A 12141-nucleotide genomic window follows, 5' to 3' on the forward strand; every position below is an offset into this window, starting at 1 on the left:
ACCTCCTTTTGCAGACAAGTAATCTGATTTACATTTTTTTTCTGTGTTAAATGTTTAAAAAAAAGAAATAAAAAAAAATATGTATCAAGTTCACCTTTTTTTTGGGGGGGGGGGGGCTTCTTAGATTCTTGCACCTGGGCCCTGTGGTTTCTAGTTACGCCTCTGCTTCCCATACTAAAATTTAGTATACACCCCTTAGCGAGACACCCGGGTTTTCAGGGTAAAAAGTTGCTTTATATAATTCCACCAGGAAAAGAAGTATTCGCGAGCATTCTTATAGAATCTCACAGCCCAAAGTGCTATTGCATTACATTTTACTGTGCATTTGTTGATTGGGCAATTCTACTGTATTTAATGGTTTTTTAATAACAAAATGGAATTTAATAACGTTTCACAACTTAGTGATATAAAATTACATTCTTTTATTTTAATCCCTTTGAAAAACTGCTGAAATATTTTTAAAAAAAAGCACCCATGTCAAACCCACCCAATGCCAAAGCACTTCATTGTGAAAAAATAATACATTGTTGTGTTAAAATGAGTATATGTTACTGTGATCAGCTTTATGTATGCAATTTTACTGGGAGAGGCCACCCATTTAAAAGCCTTTTGAGTTTGTCAATATTTTCTTCTTAGCTTTTTACAGATATAAATAAGCTCTTCCTTATATCAAGCAATCCATGTGCACTATGTAGGAGGGTCAGGGTTAGAGATGTGCATAAGTTTTGTTCTGAATTTTTGATTTGATAAACTTTTCATTGTTCATTGTATTGCTACAACAACAATTAATGGACTGCCGCCTGCACAAATTGAAGAAAAACAAATGGATACTTTAATGAAATTCTTTAATTAATTTATTCATTTTTTAATCTTTAAAAAAAACAAAAAAAAAACAACAACCCCGTTAACCCGCTGAAACCCAAACTGAACCTAGCCCCTCTAATAGTGACCCTACACCACTCTCAACACTTTGATGGACGAATCACGATCTTCACCTAATCCATTAACGTGTCCCCCCCCCATCCACTATACTTAGGGCCAGATTGCGAGTGGAGCGCTATTTAGCGCTTTCACTCGCAGACTAACTGCGCTAGAAGTAAACGTTTTGTGCGTGTCGGGTTGCGCTTGTAAAACAAGTTGAAAGTAAAAAGTTAAATTGATGCGCACAAAAAAACAAACTTAAGATAATGCGCGAGGTACCCTATTCCCCCATAGTAGTCAATGGATCAAAAAAAGTGGGGGGAAAACACGCCAATAACACGCTAACTTGAACGCACATTCTCAAATGAGCTAACCTGATATAAAAATATAAATATTTCACATTACAATGTTCTTTACATAGCAGAATATGTTTTATTTATTCATAAATAAATATTTCTACATATATCTGATGGTATTTTGGTACAATATATATTTATACCTATATATCTACTGTATATGATTATATGTAGGTATAGCTATATACATATACATATAGGAATATCTATTTAAGAATACATAGAACATATTCTGCTATGTACAGTAAACACACTCTATAACACTTTGTTAAAGGGATAGGAAAGTTCTCCCATGCACCGCTACTCTATGCTGTTTGAAATATTTGCTCTGCTGCTTCAAAGGGGTTGGGCAAAGGGAGTCTTTAGTATTGAAAAGGAGAGCTGGAAAAAAGAAGGGAGACGGGGAGCATTGCAAAGGAAAACAACAAAGGACTGTGTTTGAGCTTAGGCTTCCTTATCAGAAAGGCTCTGTTTAACAGCCGCTGCAAACTTCGTACCATTATTGTGGATATCGATACAGCTGGTTACCGCACAGACAAGGATACGCCTAAAGGGGAAGACATCGCTCTCAAATAGAACCTCTGGTGTAAGTAAAAGTGAAAACCTTTTGCTTGGTTCTTTTTCTTCGTGTGATTTTGAATATATTTGTGTTCCAGCTTCGATCCTGGGATGAAGTGAAATAACGCATTGAAAGTCATCTGATCTCTGGTTCTGATTCCAGCTTCACAACGATCTTGGATACTACAATTTGTGCATCTTATCGTCTCTTCGGGGTTAATCCACACCACTGTTAATTATCTCTTTTGTTTTTAACATTGATTTTATATTTGCTCAAATTTGTTTTTGTACTTTGTTTTTATATATACGTCTGATCAGCGTATTTTGTGTATTTTAATAAATTGTAATATTTGATACATTCTATATCTGTGAGTTAGCAGTATTTGATTTGCAACATATTGTTATCATTTGATATTATTTTATATTTTGGTGTTCTGATTTAAGCTGTTAGCGCTGTGGGTCGAGTAATCTACTACTAGTTAGTAGTTTTCTCTTTTAGCATTGTTTAAAATACATACTGACACACACACACTGTCACTCACACATACTGACACACAATGAAACATACATACTGACACACACACACTGTCATTCACACATACTGACACACAATGAAACATACATACTTACACACACACACTGTCATTCACACATACTGACACACAATGACACATACATACTGACACACACACACACTGTCACTCACACATACTGACACACAATGAAACATACATACTTACACACACACACTGTCATTCACACATACTGACACACAATGACACATACATACTGACACACACACACACTGTCACTCACACATACTGACACACAATGAAACATACATACTGACACACACACACTGTCATTCACACATACTGACACACAATGAAACATACATACTGACACTCACACACTGTCACTCACACATACTGACACACAATGAAACATACATACTGACACACACACACTGTCATTCACACATACTGACACACAATGAAACATTCATACTGATACATACACACTGTCACTCACACATACTGACACACAATGAAACATACATACTGACACACACACACTGTCATTCACACATACTGACACACAATGAAACATTCATACTGATACATACACACTGTCACTCACACATACTGACACTCAATGAAACATAAATACTAACACACACACACTGTCATTCACACATACTGACACACAATGAAACATAAATACTAACACACACACACTGTCATTCACACATACTGAAACACAATGAAACATACATACTGACACATACACACTGACACTCACACATACTGACATACAATGAAACATAAATACTGACACACACACACACACTGACACTCACACATACTGACATACAATGAAACATAAATACTGACACACACACACACACTGTCACTCACACATACACATACATAAAGTTTAGTCCATGCTCATAGTTCTTGAAAACATGTAATCTGCCAAAATAAGCTACATATAGACACATTAAAGGGACAGTAAACATCAACATTTGTATTCTTTAATATTTAATATCTAGTTAATTATATTAATAAAACTCCTTTTTTATTCAAAGTTTTTATGTAATGCATATAATTTACTCTCATTTTTTTTTATCGAGGCAGTCCACCCACCTCTTCTCCTTACTAATTTTGGATTTTTACCTTTTGACTGCTGCACCTATCATTGCGGTACCGATCGGACCATTGCAGTCTATTGAGCGCGCTCCGATATTATTTTTTTCCCCTGATTCTATGCATGTGCACTTACGCCTAGATTTAGAGTTTTGCGGCCAAAGGGGTGCGTTAGCTACGCGTGCTTTTTTCTGGCCGCACCTTTTAAATACCGCTGGTATTTAGAGTTCATAGAATTGCTGGGTTTTCAGTGCGTTAGGCTCCAAAAAGGGAGCGTAGAGCATAATTTACCGCCACTGCAACTCTCGATACCAGTGGTGCTTACGGACGCGGCCAGCTTCAAAAACGTGCTCGTGCACGATTCCCCCATAGAAAACAATGGGGCTGTTTGAGCTGAAAAAAAACCTAACACCTGCAAAAAAGCAGCGTTCAGCTCCTAACGCAGCCCCATTGTTTTCTAAGGGGAAACACTTCCTACGTCTGCACCTAACACCCTAACATGTACCCCGAGTCTAAACACCCCTAACCTTACACTTATTAACCCCTATTCTGCCGCCCCCGCTATCGCTGACACCTGCATATTTTTTTAACCCCTAATCTGCCGCTCCGTAAACCGCCGCTACTTACATTATCCCTATGTACCCCTAATCTGCTGCCCCTAACATCGCCGACCCCTATATTATATTAATTAACCCCTAATCTGTCCCCCACAACGTCGCCTCCACCTGCCTACACTTATTAACCCCTAATCTGCCGACCGGACCGCGCCGCTATTATAATAAAGTTATTAACCCCTAATCCGCCTCACTCCCGCCTCAATAACCCTATAATAAATAGTATTAACCCCTAATCTGCCCTCCCTAACATCGCTGACACCTAACTTCAAACATTAACCCCTAATCTGCCGACTGGAGCTCACCGCTATTCTAATAAATGTTTTAACCCCAAAGCTAATTCTAACCCTAACCCTAACACCCTATAATTTTTATCTAACGAAATAAATTAACTATTATTAAATAACTTATTCCTATTTAAAGCTAAATACTTACCTGTAAAATAAACCCTAATATAGCTACAATATAAATTATAATTATATTGTAGCTATTTTAGGATTAATATTTATTTTACAGGCAACTTTGTAATTATATTAACCAGGTACAATAGCTATTAAATAGTTAATAACTATTTAATAGTTACCTAGTTAAAATAATTACAAAATTACCTGTAAAATAAATCCTAACCTAAGTTACAATTAAACCTAACACTACACTATCAATAAATTATTTAAATACAATACCTACAAATAACTACAATTAAATAAACTAACTAAAGTACAAAAAATAAAAAAGAACTAAGTTACAAAAAATAAAAAAATATTTACAAACATTAGAAAAATATTACAACAATTTTAAACTAATTACACCTACTCTAAGCCCCCTAATAAAATAACAAAGACCCCCAAAATAAAAAAATGCCCTACCCTATTCTAAATTAAAAAAGTTCAAAGCTCTTTTACCTTACCAGCCCTGAAAAGGGCCCTTTGCGGGGCATGCCCCAAAGAATTCAGCTCTTTTGCCTGTAAAAAAAACACATACAATACCCCCTCCCAACATTACAACCCACCACCCACATACCCCTAATCTAACCCAAACCCCCCTTAAATAAACCTAACACTAAGCCCCTGAAGATCTTCCTACCTTATCTTCACCATACCAGGTTCACCGATCCGTCCTCGGAAGTCTTGATCCAAGCCTCGGAAGTGTTGATCCAAGCCCAAGCGGGGGGCTGAAGAGTGACATCCATCCTCGGGCTGAAGTCTGGATCCAAGCGGCGGCTGAAGAAATCCATCATCGGGCTGAAGTCGGAAGTCCATCATCGGGATGAAGTCTTCTATCAAGCTGCATCTTCAATCTTCTTTCTTCTGGAGCGGAGCGGAGTGGAGCAGAGCCATCTTCTTTCCAACCGACGCGGATCCAACCTCTTCAACCGACGCCTACTCGCCGAATGACGGTTCCTTTAAATGACGTCATCCAAGATGGCGTCCCTCGAATTCCGATTGGCTGATAGGATTCTATCAGCCAATCGGAATTAAGGTAGGAAAATTCTGATTGGCTGATGGAATCAGCCAATCAGAATCAAGTTCAATCCGATTGACTGATCCAACAGCCAATAGAATGCGAGCTCAATCTGATTGGCTGATTGGATCAGCCAATCGGATTGAACTTGATTCTGATTGGCTGATTCCATCAGCCAATCAGAATATTCCTACCTTAATTCCGATTGGCTGATAGAATCCTATCAGCCAATCAGAATTCGAGGGACTCCATCTTGGATGACGTCATTTAAAGAAACCGTCATTCAGCGAGTAGGTGTCGGTTGAAGAGGTTGGATCCGCGTTGGTTGGAAAGAAGATGGCTCCGCTCCGCTCTGCTCCAGAAGAAAGAAGATTGAAGATGCGGCTTGATAGAAGACTTCATCCCGATGATGGACTTCCGACTTCAGCCCGATGATGGATTTCTTCAGCCGCCACTTGGATCCAGACTTCAGCCCGAGGATGGACGTCACTCTTCAGCCCCCCGCTTGGGCTTGGATCAACACTTCCGAGGCTTGGATCAAGACTTCCGAGGACGGATCGGTGAACCTGGTATGGTGAAGATAAGGTAGGAAGATCTTCAGGGGCTTAGTGTTAGGTTTATTTAAGGGGGGTTTGGGTTAGATTAGGGGTATGTGGGTGGTGGGTTGTAATGTTGGGGGGGTATTGTATGTGTTTTTTTTACAGGCAAAAGAGCTGAATTCTTTGGGGCATGCCCCGCAAAGGGCCCTGTTCAGGGCTGGTAAGGTAAAAGAGCTTTGAACTTTTTAAATTTAGAATAGGGTAGGGCATTTTTTTATTTTGGGGGGCTTTGTTATTTTATTAGGGGGCTTAGAGTAGGTGTAATTAGTTTAAAATTGTTGTAATATTTTTCTAATGTTTGTAAATATTTTTTTATTTTTTGTAACTTAGTTCTTTTTATTTTTTGTACTTTAGTTAGTTTATTTCATTGTATTTATTTGTAGATATTGTATTTAATTAATTTATTGATAGTGTAGTGTTAGGTTTAATTGTAGATAATTGTAGGTATTTTATTTAATTAATTTATTGATAGTGTAGTGTTAGGTTTAATTGTAGATAATTGTAGGTATTTTATTTAATTAACTTATTGATAGTGTAGTGTTAGGTTTAATTGTAACTTAGGTTAGGATTTATTTTACAGGTGATTTTGTAATTATTTTAACTATTTTAGCTATTAAATAGTTCTTAACTATTTAATAGCTATTGTACCTGGTTAAAATAAATACAAAGTTACCTGTACAATAAATATAAATCCTAAAATAGCTACAATATAATTATAATTTATATTGTAGCTATATTAGGGTTTATTTTACAGGTAAGTATTTAGCTTTAAATAAGAATAATTTATTTAATAAGAGTTAATTTATTTCGTTAGATTTAAATTATATTTAACTTAGGGGGGTGTTAGTGTTAGGGTTAGACTTAGCTTTAGGGGTTAATCCATTTATTACAGTAGCGGCGAGATTCGGTCGGCAGATTGGGGTTAATAATTGAAGTTAGGTGTCTGCGATGTTAGGGAGGGCAGATTAGGGGTTAATACTATTTATTATAGGGTTATTGAGGCGGGAGTGAGGCGGATTAGGGGTTAATAACTTTATTATAGTAGCGGTGCGGTCCGCTCGGCAGATTAGGGGTCAATAAGTGTAGGCAGGTGGAGGCGACGTAGAGGGGGGCAGATTAGGGGTTAATAAATATAACATAGGGGTCGGCGGTGTTAGGGGCAGCAGATTAGGGGTTCATAGGGATAATGTAGGTGGCAGCGGTGTGCAGTCGGCAGATTAGGGGTTAACATTTTTTAATAGAGTGGCGGCGATGTGGGGGGACCTCGGTTTAGGGGTACATAGGTAGTTTATGGGTGTTAGTGTACTTTAGAGCACAGTAGTTAAGAGCTTTATGAACCGGCGTTAGCCCAGAAAGCTCTGAACTACTGACTTTTTTCTGCGGCTGGAGTTTTGTTGTTAGATTTCTAATGCTTACTTCAGCCACGACTCTAAATACCGGCGTTAGAAAGATCCCATTGAAAAGATAGGATACGCAATTGATGTAAGGGGATCTGCGGTATGGAAAAGTCGCGGCTGGAAAGTGAGCGTTAGACCCTTTAATGACTGACTCTAAATACCGGCGGTAGCCCAAAACCAGCGTTAGGGGCCTCTAACGCTGGTTTTGCCGGCTACCGCCCAACTCTAAATCTAGCCGTTAGTTTCTTCTTCCCTCAGCTGTCAAACTGTCAGTGAGGTAAACAACGGATTGCCGCTTTTGCAATGTGCAAGCTACTTAACAATATTAAAATTTGCATTACTTTTTCTAATTCTCTAATATTGGTAAGTTTTGTTTAAAAATTAAAATCACTTCTAAACTAAATGACTGGTTTTATCTCAATTCATTTCACTAGATATTTTTCATTATTTTAGTGAGCACACTCATTAGCATGGTCAGGGGACGTGTCAGGGGGCATATAAATAAATAAAAATAGATTGTGTCATAGAGCGCGGGGTTTAAAATATGCAACCTAAATTTTTTTATTAAAAAATAAAAACGTGTGTTTACTGACCCTTTAACCTGTTTTCCTATCATTTTATACTCAGCACCATATGCACCAGGGTGCAAGTGAGGTCTTAAAAAAGGGTCCTGGAGAGCACCTTTGTACCATACTGCCTGCCACTTGTTGTCTGCAGACTGTTTTTATTTAAAGGGACAGTGAAGTTGTAATTAAACATTCATGATTTAGATCAATGTTTCTCCAGTCCTCAGGACCCTTAACAGTCCAGATATTTAATATATTTGTATTATTTATTTTGCCCCCTTTTTCTGTAATTCTATTCTTAAATTTTGAGCTTTTCAGTCCTGTTAGAAATGGAAGTGCAGAACACTGTTATATTCCACAACCTATTTATAATTGTCCCATTGCAGAGAAGGTAACCTAAGTTACAACATGACAGCTCCCATTGTTTTATAGACACTAAAACTTTACACTTATTTTAACAACTAATGAAACTTTAAAAAAAATAGATCTACATGTTATACTAATCTTTATTTGAATGCATCATTCTAGCATTTATTTAGTATTTAATATCCCTTTAAATGATAATGCACACACAGACCTAGCTCCCTGTAAGACCTATTTCCTTTTTCTCCCTCATACAAGCTGCCTGCTATTCTTCTACTGCTTTGTACACACAGATTGTTAGCAGTTATACAGGTGGTAGCAGCAGAATTTAGCAAGACTTTGCTTGTTCATTGGTGTCAATCAGCATTGCTGAATACTGCCGCTCCTGATTGTGTAACTAGTAAAAAAAAAAAAAAGTACCACAAGGGTGCAAGGAGAGAAAAAGAAAAAAAAAACTACAAATTTTGTGTAGCTGTAACAGAACTTAGCTGACTTTCCCCAGTGCTGGCTGCTTATGAGAGGCTTGTTTTTTTCCACACATGAACACTCATGTTCCTTCATAGGATCAGTTCAAGAGAGGGAGGGAAATAACGCATGCCGGGAATTGGAGTCCAGAACTGCAGATACACAATACTGAGAAGCATAGGTTGAACTAAAAATTCCAGAATGCTTTGTAACTCCCAGAATACTGTGCTTCTTCCTTTAACACTGAAACTACATTGAAAGAATTAAAAGACATAAAAACGGACATTCTATTGTCTTTTTTTTTTCTGCAGTTTTACTCCAGGTGGGGAGGAAAATTCAGGGGGGGCAATTTCCCCCTCTTGTCCCCCTTCTGGACGCCCATGATTCTAGCGTAAATCGTGATTGCTCTCATGCATTCACATTTAAAATTGTATTACTAGTGAAATTTAATTTGCGTACGTAAAACGAAAGTAAAAACCCAATATTGTTCGGGTGCAAACGATATCGCTCAAAACATAATCTGGCTCTTAATCTCCTAACTGTAGAAAATGTAAATTTATTTAACCCCCTAACTGCAGCCCCACACTAAACTTAACCCTCATCTACTGGACCACTAGCCACAACCAACCCCACCAAAAAAATAAAATACACCCTAAAATTTGTATTTTCACCATTACTTTCTTCTTCTTAAAAGCCATCTTCTTTCACTGGAATCACCTCGGCCATCTTCTTGCATGTCTTGAAATCCTCTTCTGCACAGTGGGAAAAAAAAGAACCATGCCAGAATTTAATTCAATATCTAAGCAACAAATAGTAGACTATAATAGTTTTTAATTATCTTCCTTGCACTACAAAATCCTCTGTTTGTGACATTTTTGATGAATGAACTAATATTTATACAAACCAAAACAATGCGTGTAGAGAAAAAAAGAGCAATTCTGGTTAAAATAGCTTTAGATAACAAGCCACATCAACTCTATCCACAACAAAGTACTGAGAAGAAAGGAGTAGGAAGCAAATGCAGCAACACTGTATAATTACATTTTTTCCAATGTAGATTGTTTTAGCTGCTATAAGCAGTGGTGCTTATATAACACAAAGAGATTAAAAAATAACCGGTTACCTGTGTTTCATGCATTCCTGAAAAAAGCTACAACTTTATTATTCAAATAAAGTATTCTTATTTTTGCATCATTTAATGCAACATGCCTTAAATTCAGTAAAAATATAAGTAAACATATCACATTTGGTTGTATATATATACAGTATAATATAAAGGATGGGGTATAAATTCTAATAATTTAATTTAAAGGGACATGAAACCCAAATATTTTCTTTCATGATTCAGATAGGGAATACAATTTTAAACAAATTTCCAATTTACTTCCATGATATTCTTTTGATATCCTTTATTGAAGAAGCAGCAATGCACTACTGGGAGCTAGCTGAACAAATCCCGTGAGCCAATAACATGAGGTATATATATATATATAAATATATATATACAGCCACCAATCAGCAGCTCCTCAGTCTGCCTAGGTATCTGTTTCAACAAAGGATACCAAGAGAATAAAAAGAAATAAATTAATAAAAGTCAATTGGAATTTTTTTTTTAAATCAAATGCTCTATCTAAATTTTGAAAGAAAAAAATTGGGATTTAATGTCCCTTTCAGGCTGCTATGGCTATGTTAGTCCCTCAGTAGTAAAGCCTTTCTATCCTGTTTAGTGTTATGTAAATTATCTAAACATATAAGTCCCTTTAATTGGATTTGTTTCTTAACATGGCAAAAAAAGAATGTTAGACAAATAGTCCTTGGCCCCATTTATTGTGCTTCAGGAGAATAAGGTTCCTAGCCAAGGAACCTGTACACCTGTGTTCCAGTGCAAGGTTTGCAGAATCTACTGCCAGCATTGATCATTGCACAATCAAATTCTTGTGTAGCCCTGCCCCCTGCACTCCAACCAATCGTGCAAGAGCAGGGCTTGTCAAAAGTTCTGGACAGATCAATCTGCAATGATTTAACTCTGAGGTGGTAGAGAGGTTAAAGAAAAATTATAACACGGAAAGGGCTCTAAAGTTGCCACTTGATCAATGGAGCCCTATGAGTCATTATCTTCTTAAATATTTTCTTTTTACGAGTGGAGTGCTAATTTATTGAACTCCCTAAAATGGGCAAATTTGCCTGTTTGCGGGCGTAATAAATAACCAGCCACTACAAGTTGCTGGTTATTACTACGGCAATAAGCCCTCCGAAAATTAACCAGAAATCAGATCTCTAGTTCATTTTCTAAAAGTGCCCAAATGCCCCCAATATAAACGGTCTTTTAGTTTTTTATATAGTTTTTTTCCATACAAGACTACTGCATTAGGCAGTTTTTAAGGATTAAAAGTGGCGGTGTGGGGTGAATAAAAACTGGCACTGAAAAGGGCCTTTACATTCCTGTCTATGGGAACTGTATGTTCCCAGTAAATATATATGTATATGCTTATATAAATATATATTTATGTATTGATATGTGTATATACACATATAAACACATAAATATATATATGTATATAATCATATACATATATATTTATATTTGCTGCCCATAGCTGCGTGAATTACCCCTTCTCTGCTTAGGTTCTGTGTCGTGTATGATGGCATCAAAATGAAGCTCCCATTGGAGCCTATAGAAGCGCACTCTAGTGATTGCAATGCTTCCGTGCAATGTGAATGCGAGATCGCATTCACATTGCACCTAACTCGTAATACCAGCGCACATTTGCGTTCACTGGTATTACTCAGTTGATCGCAAATATCACTTTCAAGGAAGTGATATTATGTGCTCAACTTGTAATCTAGCCTTTTGAGAAGGAAATATAAAATGATAAATTGTATATATGAAAACATTTTGTACCATTTTCCTGTAATTCAGTTCTAAAATTGTAAGCTTTTCAGTTCCTGTTAGAAATGTAAGTGCACTGTTATAGTCCACACAGTAATTGGCTGTACACTCTAATGACCTATCTATAACTGTCCCTGATTGGCCACAGCAGAAAATGTAACTTAAGTTATAACATGGTAGCTCCCATTGTTTTATAGATATTAAAACTTTTTTGTCCATTTTGAATCAGCTGATGAAACTTTAAAAAATACATCTACATGTTATTCTCAGACTAATCTTTTATTTGAATGCATCATTCTATCTAG

Source organism: Bombina bombina, chromosome 4 (genome assembly GCF_027579735.1).
Source record: "Bombina bombina isolate aBomBom1 chromosome 4, aBomBom1.pri, whole genome shotgun sequence".
Lineage (NCBI taxonomy): Eukaryota > Metazoa > Chordata > Amphibia > Anura > Bombinatoridae > Bombina > Bombina bombina.